At 41.1% G+C, this 22,560-nt stretch overlaps 1 protein-coding gene across 3 annotated transcripts in view; it reads right to left on the reverse strand.

Moving 5' to 3' along the window:
- Positions 1 to 22,560, reverse strand: part of RHOH (ras homolog family member H) — a 64,429-nt gene that overhangs the window by 14,830 nt on the left and 27,039 nt on the right. Inside the window, exon 1 of one of the 3 annotated variants that reach the window (XM_073608550.1) lies at positions 8,815 to 8,972. The exons of the other annotated variants lie outside the window; for them this stretch is intronic. The gene's annotated coding sequence lies outside the window, so the exon portion shown is untranslated. Of the gene's footprint in view, positions 1 to 8,814; positions 8,973 to 22,560 lie in introns of those variants that run through there. 3 annotated transcript variants of the gene reach the window in all.

Here is a 22,560-nt window from a genome sequence, read left to right on the forward strand (position 1 = left end):
TGCGACCTGAAAGATTTTGCCGCGATTTTTGCGTGATTTTGCCACGACTTTGATGTGACTTGAAGCTCTATGGACCTCAAGTCACATCAAAGTCGGACCAAAGTAGTGCAGGGACTACTTTGTAGTCGCTGCTACTTGAAATTGCACAGATATATCACGGGTTACAACTTGTCATGCGACTTTGCAGTTCCAAGTTGCACAAGTGTGAAAGGGGCTTTAGAGTCCTTAGATTACAGATCATTATCATGAAAGAACTTTCACAGTAGTTGGAGTTTACTGTCAGTATATCCCTGTATACTGCACATATAACTATCATATACCTTTTTTGACATGTAGAAACGAAAAAATCGGAGTGCAGTCGCTGTAAATCTAAGGGGTGGATCTGAAATCGGTGGAAGCTCTGCTAATTTTATCATCCAATCATGTGCAAGCTAAAATGCTGTTTTTTATTTTCCTTGCATGTCCCCTCGGATCTGCAGTGACTTTACTTCTGAGTGCACTTTCAGAAATATATTCTTACCTTTGGAATGTTTTCTTTAAAGCAGGTCTTTGAGTAGGCTGCAAGCTACTCTTAACGTAGAATGCAGAAGCCAAGCTTCTAGATCTTTAAAGTTGGCCATAGACAGGTATTTTTTTTTGTTAACCACTTAGGTTACTTAGTATGAACAACAGATCGCTCTCCTCACCCCTGACAGCACGAAGATCTGTCTGTTTACATTGACAGATCTCCGTTCTCTCTCTGCGTGGACCACCGGGCACACGCATCGGCTCCGGTGTCGCGCCCCCTAGTGGTCAAAAGGCGGTCCGACGTACAGCTACATCGGTTCGCCCAGGGGAGCCAACCTGCCGCAGTACAACTGCAGTGGCTGGTCGGGAAGGGGTTAAAGCAGAACTTCAGTCATTTTTTCATCTTCCCATCTATTAAATCTTCTGCCGTTGTTGTTTTAACTTTGGATAGTAAAACATTTTTTTTTCTGCCAGTAAATACCTTATACAGCCCACTTCTTGTTTCTTGTCTGGTCATTAGCCTAGGCTTATGACATCATGCACAGCGCTCTCTCTCACTCTCGTGAGAGTTTGCCAGGAAGAGAGGGGGATGAGTCAAAAAAGGGCCAATGAGAGCTGTAGGGCTGGAGGTGTGCCTCTGTGTGTGTGTAAATGGAGGAAGTGAACAGGCAGCAGCTTCAGCTGCCCACAGTTAAAATGCATGCAGCCAGACTCAGTGGAGGGAGATTTCTGCAACATATTTGGCATGTACAGAATCACAGTATATATAAAATAATATGCTGGTTGGAGGGAAGCTTCAGAATGGCAACAATGTTTTTTTTACAAATTATGTGAGTAGACTGCAGTTCCTCTTTAAGTATCCAAACGTGCATTGGGAATGAAAGAAATCAGTATTTTTACGTGCAAATGACTGGATGTTTGAAGTGCACTTTGCTTCACCTCATTCAGTATTGCAAGGAGAAGATTCTGTACACCTTACTAAATCAACCCCAGTATGTGTTTCTTACACCTTTCTGCTCTACATCTGAACCTGATGCCCATGCGTACAGGGCCATTCTTGCATGGTGTGAATTGAGATAAAGAGAAGTACCTACTTCAAGCATGCAATAGTAAAAAGGCAATGTGCTTTATTTACTAAAGCTGGAGAGTGCAAAATCAGGCTCACTTCTGCATAGAAACCCATCAGCTTCTAACCTCAGCTTGTTCAATTAAGCTTTGGCAAAAAAAACTGGAAGCTGATTGGTTTCTATGCAGAAGTGAGCCTAATTTTGCATTCTCCAGCTTTAGTAAATAAACCCCAATGTCTTTTTATTTAATTCTTCGCACAGCTTTGGATATTTGTAAATCCTTTGCATGTGTGCAGGAGTTATACGATTCCTGGCACCTGGCAACTTCGAGTCGTGGTATATACTGCACTGTATGCATACCTCCCAACTTTCTGAGATGGGAATGAGGGACACTTATTAACAAAAGTATGAAGGCATAGGACACACCCCCTGCCATGTCCTCCTTTAAGGTGACTTGTACGGAAAAAAAATGATTGGTTAAACCCACAAGTGCTTTTTTTTACCATTACTATTCCTTTATATTGGCTTTTGGAATTTACGAATGTAGCAATTTAGAAATTGGATGAAAGGTTTAGCACTGAGAAACAGTTTTTGATACATAAGTAGTGCATTTTATATACAACTATAAAGATCAGACCAGAATGAGGGACAAATGAGGAGGAAAGAGGGACAGAGCGACTGTTCCAAATCAGGGACAGTCCCTCGAAATCAGGGACACTTGGGAGCTATGCTGTATGTGCATTGCAGTCAGTGTACCCTGGCAAAAAATTGCTAGTAAACGGTGGAGACTTTTTTAAATTTATTTGCCATACTACACAGTCAGATAGATGACACCACTCTATCCTTCCCGTGCCACTTGCCTGTTCACTGTACAATTAGTAAGCAACATAAGGGTTGTAATTTCTATGAATAGGCAGCTGGCCTGGAAAGCAGTAATTTCTGCGGATCACACTGCCAATTCTGTAATGCACCAGTGACAAAGTGTAATATTTGCAGCACTTTATCCTAATGCATCACTCCCTTGCTGTAGTGATATGTATCTCCATCGCTGGTCGTTTGCTAGTGATCAGGAATTCAGGGAGTATCAATGTGACTTTCGGTAGAGGAAGTCAAAGTTTAACTTCACGTTTCCAATGGCAGAAACATTTGTGTCATATGGGGCTAAGGGTACTAAGGGGCTAGAGGTATTTGCACACGGTACTGATGTATGAACGTCAGATTAGTGGCAGAAAAATTCCCGCATAAAACCGCGAGGATGGGCCATAAAGTAAACGTGGATACTCACACATTTTTTGCGTGTACTCGTACATGCACAGAAAAAGTCTTCTAGATATTCTTGGGTTGTATTGTACTGTATATGCAAACACGATCTATATGCAGTCAAAGTTTACATGCCTCTTTGTACAGGTACATTAAAAACAATGGACTGCATTTAATTAAGTGAAAAAACTTCTGAATGGCTAAAAATGTGGTGTTTTTAGGTGTCTATGTGCAAGAGGACTAAGCTACAATAAGAAGTAGTTGTGTCACCTAGCCAGCTATGCAATGTGGCGGAGTTCTCTGTAAACTACAAGACTGGCTGAACAGAAGTGCTAAGCCTTTGGAAGTTTCAACAATTCACAAACAGTATCTCACAAAAGTGAGTACACCCCTCACATTTTTGTAAATATTTTATTATAACTTTTCATGTGACAACACTGAAGCAATTACACTTTGCTACAATGTAAAGTAGTGAGTGTACAGCTTGTATAACAGTGTAAATTTGCTGTCCCCTCAAAATAACTCAATGAGCAGCCATTAATGTCTAAACCGTTGGCAACAAAAGTGAGTACACCCCTAAGTGAAAATGTCCAAATTAGGACCAAGTGTCAATATTTTCTGTGGTCACCATTATTTTGTAGCACTGTCTTCACCCTCTTGGGCATGGAGTTCACTAGAGCTTTACAGGTTGCCACTGGAGTCCTTTTTCAGTCCTCCATGACAACATCACAGAGCTGGTGGATGTTAGAGACCTTGCGCTCCTCCAATTTCTGTTTGAGGATGCCCCACAGATGCTCAATAGGGTTTAGGTCTGGAGACATGCTTGGCCAGTTCATCACCTTTACCCTCAGCTTCTTTAGCAAGGCAGTGGTCGTCTTGGAGGTGTGTTTGGGGTCATTATCATATTGGAATTCTGCCCTGCGGTCTAGTCTCAGAAGGGAGGGGATCATGCTCTGCTTCAGTATGTCACAGTACATGTTGGCATTCATGGCTCCCTCAATGAACTGTAGCTCCTCAGTGCCAGCAGCACTCATGCAGCCGCAGACCATGACACTCCCACCACCATGCTTGACTGTAGGCATGACACACTTGTCTTTGTACTCCTCACCTGTTTGCCGCCACACACGCTTGACACCATCTGAACCAAATAAGTTTATCTTGGTCTCATCAGACCACAGGACATGGTTCCAGTAACCCGTGTCCTTAGTCTGCATGACTTCAGCAAACTGCTTGCGGGCTTTCTTGTGCATCATCTTTAGAAGAGGATTCTTTCTGGCACGACAGCCATGCAGAACAATTTGATGTAGTATGCGATGTATGGTCTGAGCACTGACAGACTGACCCCCCACCCCTTCAACCTCTGCAGCAATTCTGGCAGCACTCATACATCTATTTCCCAAAGACAATCTCTGGATATGACGCTGAGCCCGTGCACTCAACTTCTTTGGTCGAATATGGCGAGGCCTGTTCCAAATGGTACCTGTCCTGTTAAACTGCTGTATGGTCTTGGCAATATTCTTATAGCCTAGGCCATCTTTATGTAGAGCAACAATTCATTTTTTCAGATCCTCAGAGGTTCTTTGCCATGAGGTGTCATGTTGAACTTTCAGTGACCAGTATGAGAGAGTGAGAGCAATAACACCAAATGACACCGGGGAGGGAAAATGGCTAATTGGGCCCAATTTGGACATTTTCACTTAGGGGTGTACTTACTTTTGTTGCCAGCGGTTTAGACATTAATGGCTGTGTTGAGTTATTTTGAGGGGACAGCAAATTTACACTGTTATACAAGCTGTACACTCACTACTTTACATTGTAGCAAAGTGTCATTTCTTCAGTGTTGTCACATGAAAAGATATAATAAAATATTTACTAAAATGTGAGGGGTGTACACATTTTTGTGAGACACTGTATATTGTATTTTAACTTTGTATTAGTTGCCTGAAGTTCCCCTTGTACAAAATTAATCCGAAATGTTTATAGCCTGAGATATATAGATTTAGGAAGCATTTTGCTGTTAAAAACATTATCATGGAGAAGTGAAAATGTTATGCCTAAAAGTGTGGTTTGACCAGGATAACATGCAATGAAATGAGTCATTTCATGTGCATAGAAGAAATTTCAACCAGTTTTCGATCGCAAAAAAAATATATATTTTAGGTAGTTTGTCTGTAGCCATTCAGTCATTTTTGCTATTGAAAGCAGATTGAAAGTGGCTGAGATTGCTAGATAATTGCTTGATAGTGGCCAGTATTAAAGCTCATGAATTTAGTACATCAACTTGTAATACTGTTCTGGCTTTTGTCCCATGTTACAGTCTAAGTGCACACCTCTCGGCTTTCTACGAACAATGCGCACCCTCCACCACCAATATTCTGCATAATTTTACCACTTAAGGAATAATAGGATGAAAATTTAATGTATAGACAGCAAATGTGTATTTTTTTATAGACAGCTAAACCCACAAGTGCTAACTTTCTGGTCTGGCAAAATGAAATTCAGCTTCACTCCCTTTAATACTTGAAAATAAAACTTCCTATTTCCATTTCCAGAATCTCGCCTCATTTTTTTTTTCTGGTCTATGGATGTTTTACATGGTAAAATTGAGTGCAAAGAAAGCTAGTAGACTAGCAAAAAAAAACACCATAACAGAATAATAATAATAAAGAATAATAATATGCATGCTGCATATAACACCTAACGGGTCATTATAATTCCTAAAATTTCAAATTAGCCTTAACATGTTAATGAAATTTTCAAACTTCAATTTCAATATCTCTAATTCTGCAGCGTTCAATAAATGAATACCAATAATAATTTCATTAAAGCGATATTAGACCTTGTTTACACAGGGCACACATAACAGCAAGCCCATGGAGGGGAGTGTTTACCCGCTCAGGGATGCACAGTGCATCCCCATGCAGGCTGTCCCTTTGCTGCTGTATGGATGTCACACTGGGAACAGTGGCTGTGTCCGTGCAGCCGCTGCATCCCAATGGGACTGCCTGCGTAGAGATTCATGAAACACCTGTGCACCCCTATGCGAGTAATCACGGCCTTCATATGAGGCATATCAAAGAGACCTTAAAAAAAAGAAAAAACACTTCAGGTAGGATTTTTATGACAGAAGAGATCCTATTGGTCTCTTCTGTCATAAGTGCTGTAAACAGCTCAGCATACATTTACAGCACCGTTCTGTTCCGAAATGATGTGACTCCTGGTCAGTCAAGCAGCCAAAAATTCCAAATCTGGAAGGAAGACCGGGAGAAGATGGAAGGACATGACAGCCGAGAATGTAAACACGGCAGCGCTTGAGGGGATCATTTGGCAGGTAAGTCTGCCATAATAGATCCATAGAAAGTACAGGCCGGCAACTCGGCAGCTTCTCCATAGAAAATATTTATTTAGACATTACGGCAATAACATCATCCAAAAATGCTGACGCGTTTCGGCCTTAGGCCTTCATCAAAAACATAAAAATATGACATTAAAAACACGTATATATATATAAAGGAAGCAGCCCTTGTGAGGTATGAAGGGCAAAATTCGCTTAATTAAAAAATCAACCCATTAATTGGTTACAGGTGGAGATGATCAGATCCGGGCCAAAAAAACACACACAAGTCTGCCATAATGTACTAATATGCTGGGCATACTACTACATGATGGCATAGAGCTCCCAGGGGCTATTAAAAAAATTGAAGGCAGAGTTTAATTCTGCTTTAAGACTTTGTTTCAGAAGCTTCCTGTTACATGGTGACAACTGTTCTCCCAACTGTTCTTCTATCACACAGGTTTTCGATGGAGACTACAAGTAGCCATTTCAACAAACGTTACTCAGGCATGGTCCACTGTTGTCAACATCAGAAAATCCATCCTGAAAAATGCATGCAGCCATTGCTGTAGTGCAGGTAGATCGGAAGTGGCTGAAAAGAGTCTGCAAAGGATGAGAAAAAGTTGAAAATGGTAGCGAACTTTCTGCTGCAAGGCAATGCTAAACAGAATTAATTCGACAGATTTATAAAATAAAAGCTTGATTTATGAATTTCCACCTCTGCTGCTGTAAAGTAGCACTGCGCTGGAATAAAACCAGCCCCTGACCACTTGCTGATTGTGCGTCTTCTTGTGAGTGAAAATCTATCTCATATGTTTCATATTGTAAAACAGGCAATTGTTTATGATACACAGTACTAAACACCCTTCAGTCATAGTTTACATGTACCTTAAGGCTTGGTTTACACCTATGCAGTTTGCTTTTGATCTGCAGTGCTTTTTGCTGTATGTGTTACGTTTTTACACACTCGATTTTACCGCACTTTTGCTGCGATTTGCCTTTTGCATTCTTTATGCTTTTTTTTTGGCCAATTTGTTGTTGGGCAAATTAGAAAATGCAAAACGCAAATCGCGGCAAAATCACAGTAAAACCACGGCAAAAACACACTACATGCTTTTCTGCAGCTTCTCTATTGTAGTTTATTGAACCAAAAAAGCAAAAAAGCATTGTTTAGCATTTAAAAAAAAAGTCCCCGACCCTTTCCAAAAACGCAGAATTTCAAGCCCTGTATTCTACAGAAACACTGAGACTTAAAAAGTAAAAGTCTCATTAGAAAGATTTTATTAGGTAAGGAAAGAGCAACATATATTTTTTTTTAAATTTAAAGGCCCTTTTTCAAAACAGGACTTTTTCATTTCCTGCAACCTCAGAGAGCTTTAAAACCCCCACGAGCTAGGCTCCGCTACTGTATGCTTCATACATGCCCAGATATGGGCAGGTCATACAACCAATTCAAGCATCACTTGTTATAATCAAAACATATATACGTTAAAAGCCGAATAATGGAGATTTTCAGCATGCTGATAAATATCTGTAACCAAATACAGATTCCAGGTCTGTCACTCTTTATTGTTACAGAGACAAATAGAAATGTTGCCATCGTTTTTAAAACAGCACTGTGCATTGCACATCACGTATGCTGTATATTCTTCAAAGCTTCGGCTACTAAAATAAAGTATTCAGTGAATAGTTGTTTTTTTTTGTTTTTTTTTTTTTTTTAACAGCAGTAGCCCATCACACCTAACCCAACTTCAGCAGAGTTCTGATTGGTTGTTTTGGCTACTGCATTTAGGAAAAGGAGTTTTTTAAAATACAGGTGCTTAGCTCTTAACACAGTCATTATCTTACTCAACACTGATATATTTGAAACAAAAAGGGCTATCAAGAAAGGTGTATTGTCAATTTTTTTTTTTTACAGAGAAAATGAAAGAATTCTGATTAGCTGCAACAGTTCCACTTTTGAACTACCGGTAATTTACATTTCTTCAATAAAAAAAAAAAAGAAACCCTATATCTGCAAAAATGTGTAAAGAAGCCCCTAAAATCTACATATCCAATAACTATGGATACAACAATTTATTGCCTGGTAGCACTGGATACAATGCATTGCATGGTACAAAATCTAAGGTAGCAATCTTCTATCTTTTAATATGATGGGGTGCAGAATAAAATGAAAATCGCTAGTCTAGTCAATCAAGTTTTTATAAATTGTTAATCTTGTTATCAACTACATTTCCAAAAACTTCTATATGTATGAACAGAGATTAACACAAAAAGCTTTCCAGTAGTTTATGTGGTATTAGAACTGGACATATTCAGATTGCTCTGTATCATAACTATGGCCTTTTCCAGGGAACAGACGGTCAGAAGCAACCCCAAAATATTGTGGGTGGACTAATGTAGAGGTTGTTGCATATTACATCTCATCACTTGGTTTAACTAAGGCACTACAACAACCACGTCCAAAATGGCGTTACCTGCAACAATCCTTTATTTAATATTGTCCCATAAATCTAAAATCTGGTTGATGTAGGTTACAGAATGTTGGAAGTAGTCATTGCAATTTTTACTGGGGTACTAAGTAAATCTGTGTATAAGGAGGAAAAAATATTACTACATGTTCAGTAAACGGAATTCAGCACTTACCAACATACACAGTGACAGCCTTCTCTCTCTATATCCAGCAAGACCAAGCAATGTCTTTAACAACCAGAACTTAAAAGGAACAAGTAAGATCCACCTAACATTCACCCAATAAGACAGTGTCACTATGACGCAACTAACCAAAGAGATCTGCCTTAAGAAAGCACAAGCTCAACCCAAACTACAGCACACACTTCAGTTAGTATTTGCATGTGTCAATTATTTTTGGCTCAATAAGAATATATATATATATATATATATATATATATATATATATATATATATATATATATATATATATATACACATATATAAAGATATATATATCTATATACATCTTTTTTTTTTTTTTTTTAACAACCATCATTGCACTAGGAAAGATACATTGTACCATAATAATATTATCCTCATCAAATATATATGTTAAAATCTAACAATAAACATTTTTCAAATTTTTAGACAGTAGGAAAGAAAGACTGTTGTTCAACTAGGGCCACAGATTTAGAACAATTTGTGTAGATTTAGGTTTACAGTGGGGTATAATTTTTTGGTTTTTATTTAAACTGAGGATTTGTTTGAATTACAGTTTTTACCATTACTGCTAAAAATAATAATTAATAAAAGCTAAATACCCCAGGTAGGCTACACACAGTTCTTTAAATATAGTGCATATTACACATAGGTGAAAATAACGCAAACTACATATTAGTCTCCACCGAAATCTGTGCATGTAATTTATTTAAAGCATAACAATTTTAGTTGTTAATTGTATTTGGGATATAAATGCATGGTTAAATAGATGGACTAGGTGGCCCTATGTTATTGATTTAAAAATTATAAATATTATTAATAATAAATATGAAAAATGAGGTGGAAATTTCTGCCTTTTTTTAAGTGCCCAGTCACAATGCTAACATGTAGTAAAAAAAATATGTGTTTACTACATATTACGGTGCAGTGCAGTGCCATTTCTTTTTTGAAGGTACTGAACATCTGTTTTTGTAAGCCTGGTAAAGAGCTGTCCAGTTTTCTGAAATAAAAATTCTTGCATGGCTCCGGACACTGAACTGAAATTGAAATTAGCACACAGCCAGTCTAAAAAATCATGCAATGGTCTACATTTTTCAAGATTATCTTCTGTAACACACATCAATTATTCACACTTATCCTTTTCCTCATTTTTTTTCTCAGATCGAATGACAGTCACACACATTTTGTTTTCTATACGTAAAAAACATTACCCTGCCAGCTATCACAGAAAATAGCTGGCAGAGAAAAGCTCTGTAAATGCAGTTGCTCCAGAACTTAGTAAATGAGCAGAAGCTCTGCTGATTTCCATCATCCAATCATGTGCAAACAAAAATTCATTTTTTTTTATTTTCCTTGAACGTGATTGGGTGCTCTTTGCAAAGTGAAGCCTTACCTCAATTACTAAGCTCTGGAGCAACTGCACTTGCAGAGGGCAAATTGCACAGTCCATTTGCCTTTAGTAAATCAACCCCTATGTTTCCAGATCTAGAGATTTTAAAAGTTATGTATTGGATATTCCATTTAATCCAACTCCATATTCTTAAAGCATCTGATCAAAGACACCACCACTCACACTGCAATCTTCAAACAATTGGATTCAGAACAGACAGATAAATGTATTGTAATGTGGGTGGGAGTACATGCTTGTCTCTGTACTTTTCAACCTATTTTAGTTTGTGGCAAATTCGTTCTATTAGTTGCAAGACGGTAATTAATTTAAATAAAGTAATGTTTATTGCTAAACACAAGATCTTCCTGTAATCATTATATATAAATTTACATTATAACTGTGAGTCTGCCATCTGTTATGGCACCTGCATAGCTACTGATCTTTAAATATATTCAGGGAAATTTCATTTTGGCAGTAAACAGCAATTATTTTCAGTAAACACATACCAAGTTAGATGAGCAGATGCAGAACTTGACAGTTGATGAGGTCTGAGAAAAAAATGTTTAGTTTTAAGGATAAATGCAGTTATATTAAACTCCACACCACCGCTGGCCTCAGATCTGTTAAACATTACCTCTATTGGAATGAAATCCTTGTATTCCCTGTTTAGTACACTGGAGAAATCCTCCTAGTTTCTGTTTATTCTGCCTGTGGGAAATTTTCCTATTCCCCGCCTAGTCTACCTAGAAAAATCCTCCTATTCCCTGTCTAGTCTACCTAGAGAAAACCTTATATGCCCTGTCTAGTCTACCTGGGGAAAACCTCCTATTCCCTGCTTAGTCTGCCTGGGGGAAATTCTCATATTCCCTGTCTAGTCTACCTGGAGAAACCCTCCTATTCCCTTTCTAATCTACCTTGAGAAATCCTCCTATTCCCTGTCTAGTCTACCTGGAGAAATTCTCATATTCCCTGTCTAGTCTACCTTGAGAAATACTGCTATTCCCTGTCTAGTCTATCTGGAGAAACCCTTCTATTCCCTTTCTAGTCTACCTAGGGAAATCCTCCTATTCCCTGTCTAGTCTACCTTGAAAAAATCCTCCTATTCCCTGTCTAGTCTACCTGAGAAATCCTCCTATTCCCTGTCTAGTCTACCTGGAGAAATCCTCCTATTGCCTTTCTAGTCTACCTGGAGAAATCCTCCTCTTGCCTTTCTAGTCTACCTGGAGAAATCCTCCTATTGCCTTTCTAGTCTACCTGGGAAAAACCTCATATTCCCTACTTAGCCTGCCTGGGGAAAATCCTCCAATTCCCTGTCTAGTCTACCTGGGGGAAATCCTCCTATTTCCTGTTTAGTCTACCTTGTAAATCCTCCTATTCTCTGTCTAGTCTACCTTGATAAGTCCTCCTATTCTCTGTCTAGTCTACCTGGAGAAACCCTCCTATTCCCTTTCTAGTCTACCTGGGGAAATCCTCCTATTCCCTGTCTAGTCTACCTGGGGAAATCCTCCTATTGCTTTTCTAGTCTACCTGAAGAAATCCTATTCCCCTTCTAGTCTACCTGGAAAAATCCTCCTATTTCCTTTCTAGTCTACCTGGGGAAATCCTCCTATTTCCTGCTTAGTCTATGTGGAGAAATCTTCCTATTCCCTGCTTAGTCTGCCTGAGGGAAGTCCTCTTATTCCCTAACTAAACTGTCTTGGGGGAATCCTCCTATTCCCTGCCTAGTCTACCTGGGTAAATCCTCCTATTCTCTGTCTAGTCTACCTGGGGAAAATCCTCCCATTCCCCATTTAGTCTGCCTGGGGGAACTCCTTCTATTCCCTGCCTAAGCTGTCTGGGAGGGAATCCTCTCATTCTTGCCTAGTCTACTTGGGCAAAAATCCTCATATTCCCTGTCTGGCCCCGTTTTTCATTTAGCACTTTTCATTTAGCGCTTTTCAGTTTGTTTCTGAATGGCCATTCGTCAACTAGACATGTTGCGGAATTGGAGGAGATAACGTGTTATTTATTATTGGCCTTGGAGTTATTGCTTTGACCCAAGTCCAGGAACAGGAACAGGAGGAGGAGGATTTCTTGGACCAAAAATTGGTTGCTTTATTAATCAGAAGAAGACTTCAGGGGGCCTAGAGAGGTGCCATCTGCCATATTGTGCAAAGTTCCATGAACCACTTCCTTCTGGTATGGACAGGCTAAAACCAAGGACCAGCACAGTTGATCAGGGAACACGATGACTTCCACCTGGTAGAAGGGAAAAGGATGATCTCACATAGTTCCCTTTCCCTTCCTTCCCCAGGCCCAATGTCTGGGCAGCGTGCAGCTAAGAACAGCCATGTAAAGGAGCTCTAAAGTCTAATTTTAATGTAAATAATGTTACTAATGTTTGTTTCTGCTTTAAAAATCATAATTCTTTGTATAGTTTGTAGAAAAATATGTTGTGCACATTGGGGTTGATTTACTAAAGCAGGGGTCTCCAAACGTTCTAAACAAAGGGCCAATTTACAGTTCTTCAAACATTAGGGGGGCTGGACTGTGGCTAGCAGGAGTAGAAAATGTCCTGGTGTTAGTGGGAGTAAACAGTATCCCCTCTTTGCTATTGGAGAAAGGTATAGTGCTCCATTGTTAGCGCCAGTGTGAGGATTAGTGTCCCATCACTAGTATCAGTGGGAGGAATAGTGCCCCATCGTTGGTGTCAGTGGGAGGAATAGTGCCCCATCGTTGGTGTCAATGGAAGGAATAGTGCCCCATCAATGGTGTCAGTGGGAGGAATAGTGTCCTATCATTAGTGTCAGTGGGAGGAATAGTGTATCATCATTGGTGTCATTGGGAGGATAGTGCCCCATCATTTGTGTCAGTGGGAGGAATAGTGTCCTATCAGTGTCAGTGGGAGGAATAGTGCCCCATCATTGGTGTCAGTGGGAGTAATAGTGCCCTATCATTGGTGTGAGTGGGAGGAATAGTGCCTCATCCATGGTGTGAGTGGGAGGAATAGTGCCCCATCATTGGTGTCAGTGGGAGGAATAGTGCCCTATCATTGGTGTGAGTGGGAGGAATAGTGCCCATCTTGACTTTGGAGTACATCAGGGTTGTCCCCTGAGTCCCCTGCTCTATGTGTTTGCAATCGACCCCTTCATCAGGAGGGGAAAGGGTTGATCTCATTAAGACTTACCTGATTCCGATCTTCTTGTATGTCAGCTTTGTTTGCATCTTGCCAGTGTCTCTCTATGCTAGGGTCAGTAGTGTGTTCTTCCAGATGCTGTGGGGTAACAGACTGAACCCCATCAAGAGGAATGTCACCTATCTATCCAGGAGGGAGGGTGGCTTAGGTATGGTTAACCCAGTTCTTTTCTTTTTGCTGCTTTTTCTCAATTTTAACATTGGTAATATGCTTGCAGTGGAACCTCCTGGATGGGTACGCATATTTAGATCTTGGTTTAGGCCTTTTCTACACCTTTTGGTGAAGAATCTCTGGGGTCATCGTGGTCAGCTACCAGCCTATGTCGCTCCGTGCCTGAAGTTACTACGGCAGTGGCGATTGTCGGCTGAAGATCTCAGATCGGTTCCGAGGAAAGTCCTTATGAGTCGAGTCTGGAGCGAAGTCTTTCATGACCCACTGGTCTTAAGGGATTGCCCAGGCCCAGTTTTGAGGGCAGGGTTAAGACTGATTAATTTGGATAAAGTCCCCCTTAAATGTAGGGATCTGGCCTGGTTGTGCTTCCATGGGAGGCTCTATATTCGGGGCAATTTGAAATTCCGCAGTGAGATGGAGCGCAGCTGTCCTCGGGAGGAGTGTGCAGGTGAGGAGGAGACTATGGACCATTTTCTGCTTCATCACATAGAGGTGTACAAACAGATAGGGTGGGCCCTCGGTTTGCCTTTCCTCTCCAGGCTGGGTTATACTGAGTGGGTGTACGAAGCATTCAATACTGGTGGGGTTTTTTGTTTGGATACATTTTTTTAGTTAGCCTAGTAGTCCGTTATTTCACCTGGAATGCACAGCGTCATGTTTGCACTTGGCATAAAAATCATTCCTGTTGAGGTGGTGGTGTATGACATTTTGCATGAGGTGGGGAAGATTCGAGCTCTTGAGAGAGACAAGTGGAGTCGGGGGGCTTGGTTGAAGGCGTGGAGGGGTTTCAAGCCTCCCTGACTGCCAGGAGTCTCTTTCCCGGGTGTGGCTATCTGTCTCTTATCACCCTAGATTATTATTTTTTTGATTAATTTTTGATAAATGGCTGCGTACATAGGTGACGGGAAGTGCCTCTTAGGCCCTCTCTGCTGCTTTATGTAAATAGTTTTTGGTAGTGGACTATGTGTATATTGTATAAATTCTGAACATGGATGTGTATTCCTTTGATTTCTGTTGAAGTTTTGTACTATGGTTTTGTTTTTTACTTTTGTATAAAATTGGTTGCTTGATTCTTTTCAATAAAAGATCAATCGTGCCCCATCTTTGGTATCAGTGGGAGGAATAGTGCCCCATCTTTGGTATTAGTGGGAGGAATAGTGCCTCATCATTGGTGTGAGTGGGAGGAATAGTGCCCCATCTTTGGTATCAGTGGGAGGAATAGTGCCCCATCTTTGGTATCAGTGGGAGGAATAGTGTCCTATCATTAGTGTCAGTGGGAGGAATAGTGCCCCATCATTAGTGTCAGTGGGAGGAATAGTACCTCGTCATTGGTGTAAGTGGGAGGAACAGTGCCTCATCTTTGGTGTCAGTGGGAGGAATAGTGCCTCATTATTGGTCACAATTAGAGGAATAGTGCCCCATCATTAGTGTCAGTGGGAGGAACAGTGTCCTGGTGTCAGTGGCACAAACTATGCCTCTCTGTTGCTGACAGTGGGGTGAATATTGCCGAAGGCCCAGATAAAAGCAAAGGGCCGCACTTTGGAGACCACTGCTCTAAAGAAATAGAAACTGTATATGTTGTGAAGTGAATGTTAGTAAATAAGGTGAACCTGTTTTTACATCGAATACCTAATTAAATGGGAGGGGAAAAAAAAAACAGTTTTTTCTCTAGCTTTTTGTTTACATTGAAGACATTTACCCAAGCATCCTGCTATGGAGGATATGGATAACTGGAGGTTTCTAGGGACAAGAAAATACAATCTCCTCACACACAGCTGCAATACCAACCTAAAAAGATTTAACCCTTCCCTAGTCTCCTGGAAAAATGTACTGCTGTCTGTGCCCTCACTGGAGACATATCTTACTTCCCATCCCTGTGTCTTAACAGGAAGTAAAAGAAAAAAAATTCTACCCAACACAAGTTTAAATACAAAGAAAGGTGCACTGTGCACCTAATAAATCTCCTCATTATGTTCACAGGACACACCTCACACATTCCTGTAGTATTGCAGCAATCAGTAAAGTTCCTGAAAAAAATATAATTCTATTATTCAAAGTTTTGTATTGAAGTTTTCAGTAAAAACAGTAAAGGAGATGAATAGTATTAGCCAGGAGACAGGAAACAGGTTCACATGAATGTGGTGTACATATGACAAAACAGTAGTAGTAAACATGCATGGACATTGTAATCTATTCCGAGGGTTAAGCATAAGGTACAGATTATTGTCTAACACCCCATATGGGAAAAAATATAATTCTAACCTACTATAAGGTACAGTCCCCTCTGTAGTTTCAGTTCTGGACCAAGGAGCCCTTAGTTACAGAAGTACACAGAGAGCAGTGCAGAAGACCTATGTTTTCAACTGCTATTGGCAACTTTCACATCTTTTATCCAGGCCACAAATATATGAGCCCTCATCACTTGACTGCAATGGGAGATCATTGAGACCACAAAGCAAAGCATCCCGGCTGTGGAATGTCTAAATGGCCTATCCGAGTGCCTTTGCAGTTTAAGGGGGCAGTAAATATGCAGCTCAACTGCCTGTGTTACACCCCCCCCCCCCCCCCCCCACTGCAAATGTACACAAGCCCCAAGGGTTTTAGGCTGGGTTCACACCATCGCCGCATGTGGCTCCCAGCAGGGGTCCGGTGCGTCCTGGTTTACCGTTTCACATCCAATTCGCAATGGTGTGAACCCAGCCTTAAGGATTTTTGGTTGCTGGAATAAACTTAATCAGGTGTTGATTACAATGTCTATAGGTACTTCACTTCCAGATGTAAGTAGGCAGCCTTCCAATATAAATAGAAAGTCAATCAGCTGTGATGGATTTTCCCAGCCGATCACTATCAGTTCTCTAGCCACTTGACGACCGGCACATAGTAAAAACATGTCATTACATTGACGTTAAGCCCACGTTCACAATTTGGCAAGAGGACATGTCAAATCGCATGCCAAATCGATGGCTATTGCCGGCAATAGCATCGTCTGAATCGGTGAGACGCTAACTTTGTGGCATCGCACCGATTCCCAAAAGTAGTTTCTGCACTACTTTTGGCGACTTCTAAGGCAACCTCTAAGACAATTTCTAACCCGCAGTCAAAGCCCTTTTACACTGGGGTGGGCGGGCGTCGGCGGTAAAGCGTCACTATTTTTAGCGTCGCTTTACCGTTGTTTTAGTGGCGCTATTCCGGGTGCTGGCGGGATGGTTTTAACCCCTGTTAGTGTCCGAAAAAGAGTTAAAACCACCTGCAAAGTGCCGCTGTATACACCACTCCTACAGCGCTGCAAACATGCGGCTTGCAGGACTTTTTTTTTTTACCGTCCTGCAAGCGCACCAATGGGCTTTCACACTGGAGAGACAGGAGAGGCTCTTTACAGGCACTATGCAGGAGCTATTTTTAGCTTGTTTTAACGGCGCTTTACCGCTGTTTAAGCCTCATTTTTCAGCCGCTAGCAAGGCACTTTTAACCTCAAAGAAGGGGTTAAAAACTCCAGTGTTGTGGCGCTTCCGAAGCGCTTTTCATTCCAATGGGCAGGGCGTTTTGGGAGAGCTGAATACAGCTCTCCCAACCCATCCCAAAGATGCCGCTTGCAGGACTTTTCGGAACGTCCCGCAAGCGCACCTCCCGAGTGTGAAAAGTCACACTTGAATGAATGGGAGGCTATTTCCAGCGCTAAAGTGCCTGAAAACCGCCCTAAGGGGTCTAAGGCTCAGTTCACATTGGTCTGATGTGAGAACCCTGCGAATCCACTGAGGGTTCCCGCATGGCACCCGACTCGCAGGCAGTTCACATTGCCATGCAAACCGCTGGGAGTGTCAATAGAAAGTTAATGACACCCCCAAATCAATTTGCATGTCACAGTGCGAACTGTCAATCAGGACAGGAATCGGATCGCATGGGTGTGACCGTGGACCCATGTGGTCCGATTCTGGTGCGGACCAAAAAAAGGGTCCTGTGCGAGTTTGGTCTGAATGCAATGCGAATTCAGCCATACAATCTGTATGCACACAGACATCGCAGCCACCAGTGTGAGCCGAGCCTTACTACCGGTGTTATGGCAGTAGCTAGTATCATTTTTTTTACTATGGCTGGTTCTCTTTCACATAAAAATGATCCCGCAGGTGAATTCGCCGCAGGGTCACTTTTAGAAGCGTCAGGAGACATCTGACGTCACTTCCTGGGCCAAAATAATTTTTTTTTTTTTTTAAGTAAAAGTTAAAAAAAAAAAATGTCTTTCGCTTTTAAAGGTAAATGAGAGATCTGGGGTCTTTTTGACCTCTCAATAAAGAGGACTTGTCATCCTTATTTCTATTACAAGGGATGTTTACATTTCTTGTAATAGGAATAAAAGTGATAAAAAAAAGGGACAGTGTAAAAAAAAAGTAAAATCAATAAGAAAAAAAAAGTGCCCCATCCCTCCGTGCTCGCAGAAGCGAACGCATACATATACGAAACAGGTAACCTGTAAAAGTGTGAGCACTTTTAAAGCTTGACATGTTAAGTATCTATTTCCTTGGCATAACATCATCTTTCACATTATACAAAAAAAAAAACCGGGATAACTATTGTGTTTTTTTATTTATTATTAATTTAAGTGTATTTTATCCAAAATAATTGCATTCTGTTCATTCTGTTCCTGTTCCATTGCATTCTTTTGCTGTACCATCTACAGTGGGGAGAATAAGTACAGTGCCTTACAAATGTATTCACCCCCCTTGGCATTTTTCGTGTTTTGAAGATGTTTTTTTTTTTTTTTTTATTGTGAAGTAAACAACAAAAAGGACAAACTAACAGAAAAAGGCCAATGTGCATAAGTATTCACCCCCCTATACTCAATACTTTGTAGAGCCACCTTTTGCGGCTATCACAGCTCCAAGTCGCTTTGGATAAGTCTCTTTGAGCTTGCCACATCTTACCACTGGAATTTTTGCCCATTCCTCCTCGCAAAACTGCTCCAGCTCCTTTAAGTTGAATGGTTTGCACTTGTGAACAGCAATCTTTAAGTCTGACCACAGATTTTCTATTGGATTGAGGTCTGGGCTTTGACTAGGCCATTCCACGCATTTACATGTTTCCCCTTAAACAACTCAAGTGTTGCTTTAGCAGTGTGTTTGGGGTCATTGTCCTGCTGGAAGGTGAACCTCTATCCTAGCCTCATTTCACACACAGAGTGGTACAGGTTTTGCTCAAGAATATCCCTGTATTTAGCACCATCCATCTTTCCCTCAACCCTGACCAGTTTTCCAGTCCTGACTGCTGAAAAACATTCCCACAGCATGATGCTGCCACCATCATATTTCGCTGTGGGGATGGTGTTCTTTGGGTGATGTGATGTGTTGGGTTTGCGCCAGACATAGTGTTTTCTTTGATGGCCAAAAAGTTCAATTTTAGTCTCATCAGACCAGAGCACCTTTCTCCATACATTTTGGGAGTCTCCCACATGCCTTTTCCAAAACTCAAAACATGCCATTTTGTTTTTTCTGAAAGTAATATCTTTCTTCTGGCCACTCTGCCATAAAGCCCAACTGTATGGAGTGTACAGCTTATTGCCGTCCTATATACAGATACTCCAGTCTCTGCTGTTGAACTCTGCAGCTCCTCCAGGGTTACCTTAGGTCTCTGTGCTGCCTCTCTGATTAATGCCCTCCTTGCCCGATCCGTGAGTTTTGGTGTTCGGCCATCTCTTGGCAGGTTTGCTGTTGTGCCATGTTCTTTCCATTTGGTTATGATAGATTTGATGATGCTCCTAGGGATCATCAAAGATTTGGATATTTTTTTATAACCTAACCCTGACTTGTACTTCTCAACAACATTGTCCCTTGGATTTTTGTTTTAGATTCTGTCTCTCACAGTTGAAGAGTACCTATGATAAAAATTACAGACCTCTACATGCTTTGTAAGTAGGAAAACCTGCAAAATAGGCAGTGTATCAAATACTTGTTCTCCCCACTGTAACTGAGAAGCAGGTGATGGTTAAGTCATACAGAAACATCAAGTGAAACTAGAGAAGGAAGAAAACATTTAACCCTTATATTTAATTATGTGTAGAGCCAAACAAAAAGCATATTGCAAGGTCTGCCCCCTTCATTCATAGACCATGATTTCATTTATAGAAGCTGCATACCTCCCAACTTTCTGGGATGGGAACGAGGGACACCTATTAGCAAAAGTATGTAGGCATAGGACACCCTGCCACACCCCTTAAATGAGAATTGTACAAAAAAAAAAATTATAGGTTTAACCCACAAGGGCTTTTTTTACCTCTACTATTCCCTTATACTGGCTTTTAGCATTTACAAATGCAGTATTTTAGAAATTGGATGAAAGGTTTAGCACTGGGAAACACTTTTTGAAAGATAAATAGTGCATTTTATATACAATTATACAAATCAGACCATAATGAGGGACAAATGAGGAAGAAAGAGGGACAGAGGAACTTTATTCCAAATCAGGGAAAGTCCCTCTAAATCAGGGACAGTTGGGAGCTATGAAGCGGTCGTCCAGCTTCTATGAATAGAGGAGGTGGGCAGAAAGAGCGGGGATAATCAGGCACTCTTGATGAGTGCCTGTCACAGTTCCGTCAGTTCTATTACCCCCCGGAAGATTACAGGGCGGGGGTGGGAGGGCATCGAAAGAGAAATATTTAATCTAAACCAGCAGAAGTACACACTGATGGTAAGCATTGTACCTTGTGTCTATTTTATTTTTTTTGGATTAACTAAACTTAGGCTTTAGCAAAGCAGGGATAAGAAACAAAGAGATCTGTTAGTAAAATCAGCACACATTACACATTGTTAAGCACACATGTAACCCCTTAATTGCCCTAGATGTTAACCCCTTCCCAGTCAAGGTCATTAGTACAGTAACAGTGTATAGTTATATCACTGTATTAATGTCACTGTTAATGTCAGTGGCAATTAGTCAGTTCCCCCCTGCCAGTAGTAGTATAAAAAATAAATAAATAAAAGTTCCAATATATATATATATATATATATATATATATATATATATATACACCATAGTTTGTAGATGCTACAACTTTCATGCAAACCAATCAATATACACTTGTTGGAATTTTGATTTTTTTTTTCCATTCAAATACACCTTCTCAGTCCCCATAACTTCTTCCCCATAATCGCAGTGAATTTGATGAATGTATGGAGGTTCACCAGAAATTATTGACCATAAGTGAGTCAAAAAAACATTTTCCCAATCCAATGTTCTTTGAAAAAGATTTTCATTAAATATATCCACTCTACAGGCAGATTTTTTTTCTTGGTTAAAATTAGAAAAATTCCATAGTGTAGTATGTATAAATTATTAGAGAGAAGGTTTTAGATTTATACTCACAAAAGCAAATTATTTTCACTCTCTCTTCTCACAAATGTGCTCTACTTAAAGTGGTTGTGAAGGCAGAAGGTTTTTTACCTTACTGCATTCTATTCAGTAAGGTAAAAAAAACCTTCTGCAGCTTCCCCTGCTGCCTCCTCTAATTACATACCTGAGCCTGATCTCGATCCAGCTCTTTCGCTCCTCATTGGCTCAGATACAGCAGCAGAAGCCATTGGCTCCCACTGCTGTCAATCAGAGCTAGTGACGAGGGAGTGGCAGGCATGGCTGAGCCCCACACTTTGTATCTTTTGGACCCACAGAGCAGGGCTCAGGAGTGATGATGCACAAGTGCCCTAATAGCAAGCAGCTTGCTATTGGGGCACTCGGCAGGAGGGGGTTTAGGCAGGAGCGCCGACGGGCGACCCCAGAAGAGAAGGATGGGTGCTGCTCTGTACAAAACCATTGCACAGAGCAGGTAAGTATGACATGTTTGGGTTTTTTTAGTAAAAAAAGAAAGAAACTTTTTAATCACTTTAAAGGCTCACCAGAAACATAACTCCTTATTGGCAATCCCACCAAAATCTGTCAGATATCCTCACTCGGCTTCCATTCCCCAATCCAGCTTAAGCTAAGACTAAATGACTCCCATAGTGAAATACAGTTAAAATGCAAAGTGCTTAAAACACAACGCACATAAAAACAACGTGTCTGCTCCTTTAACACTGTATCTTAGTGCACTTCTGGGTGCACTGCATGATGACATCACTTCCGGTAAACGCGTTTTCTCATTACGATGTCCTCAGGATGTAATTTTTCTTCATGGCAGCATGTGTGCCCACCCTTATGATTATAGTTACTTAGAATGGTGGCTGCATCTGACTGTCTTAAGGGGGCAAAGCCACAATCCATCATATGCCGCCATGAAGATGCACCAGGAAAGGAAAATTACATAAATGTTGAGTATACAATTTTCCATTTTTATGCTTCCCAGATCACTTTAACCACTTCCAACCCATCATATAGCAGGATGACGGCCAGAAAATGGTTAAAAGAGAAGTAAAGGATTTCCCCCCATTTATACTTACCTAGGTGGATGCAGCATCAGTCCGATGCTGCATATGTCCCCCCGGCGCCTCTACATTAAGAACCGAGCCATCGAACACCACCAATCACTGGGTTTTCAGAGCTCCATGAGCAAAGAGCTGTAGACTGTCAGTCACAGCTCTCTGCTCTTCTCCCTCCTCGCTCACTGGAGAACTGAGCTGTGGAGGGGGCGGAGCGGCCATCTCAGGCTCTCAGTGGGTCTCTTATTTTCAGGATGACGCGGTGCCTGCACTGATTTCTGTGACATCAGCAGAGAGAGGACTTCAGCCCGCTCTCTGCTGAAAACAGTTCACAGGAGTGCAAAACGAATTGCACTCCTGTGATCCATAGGAGAAGTCCAGCCAAACGAGCTTTGGCTGGACTTCTCCTTTCAATTATCCGGAATGGGCATCATATGACCTCCAGCAGGATAAGCCATTCGCGCACACCCACGAGGGCACGCAGTGCGGCGATCCATAGTGCGGTGTGTCGCTCTGACACACCTCATCTCCGATCCTGGTAAAGAGCCTATGACATAGGCTCTTTACCATGTGATCAGCTGTGT

Source organism: Aquarana catesbeiana, linkage group LG01 (genome assembly GCF_042186555.1).
Source record: "Aquarana catesbeiana isolate 2022-GZ linkage group LG01, ASM4218655v1, whole genome shotgun sequence".
NCBI lineage: Eukaryota > Metazoa > Chordata > Amphibia > Anura > Ranidae > Aquarana > Aquarana catesbeiana.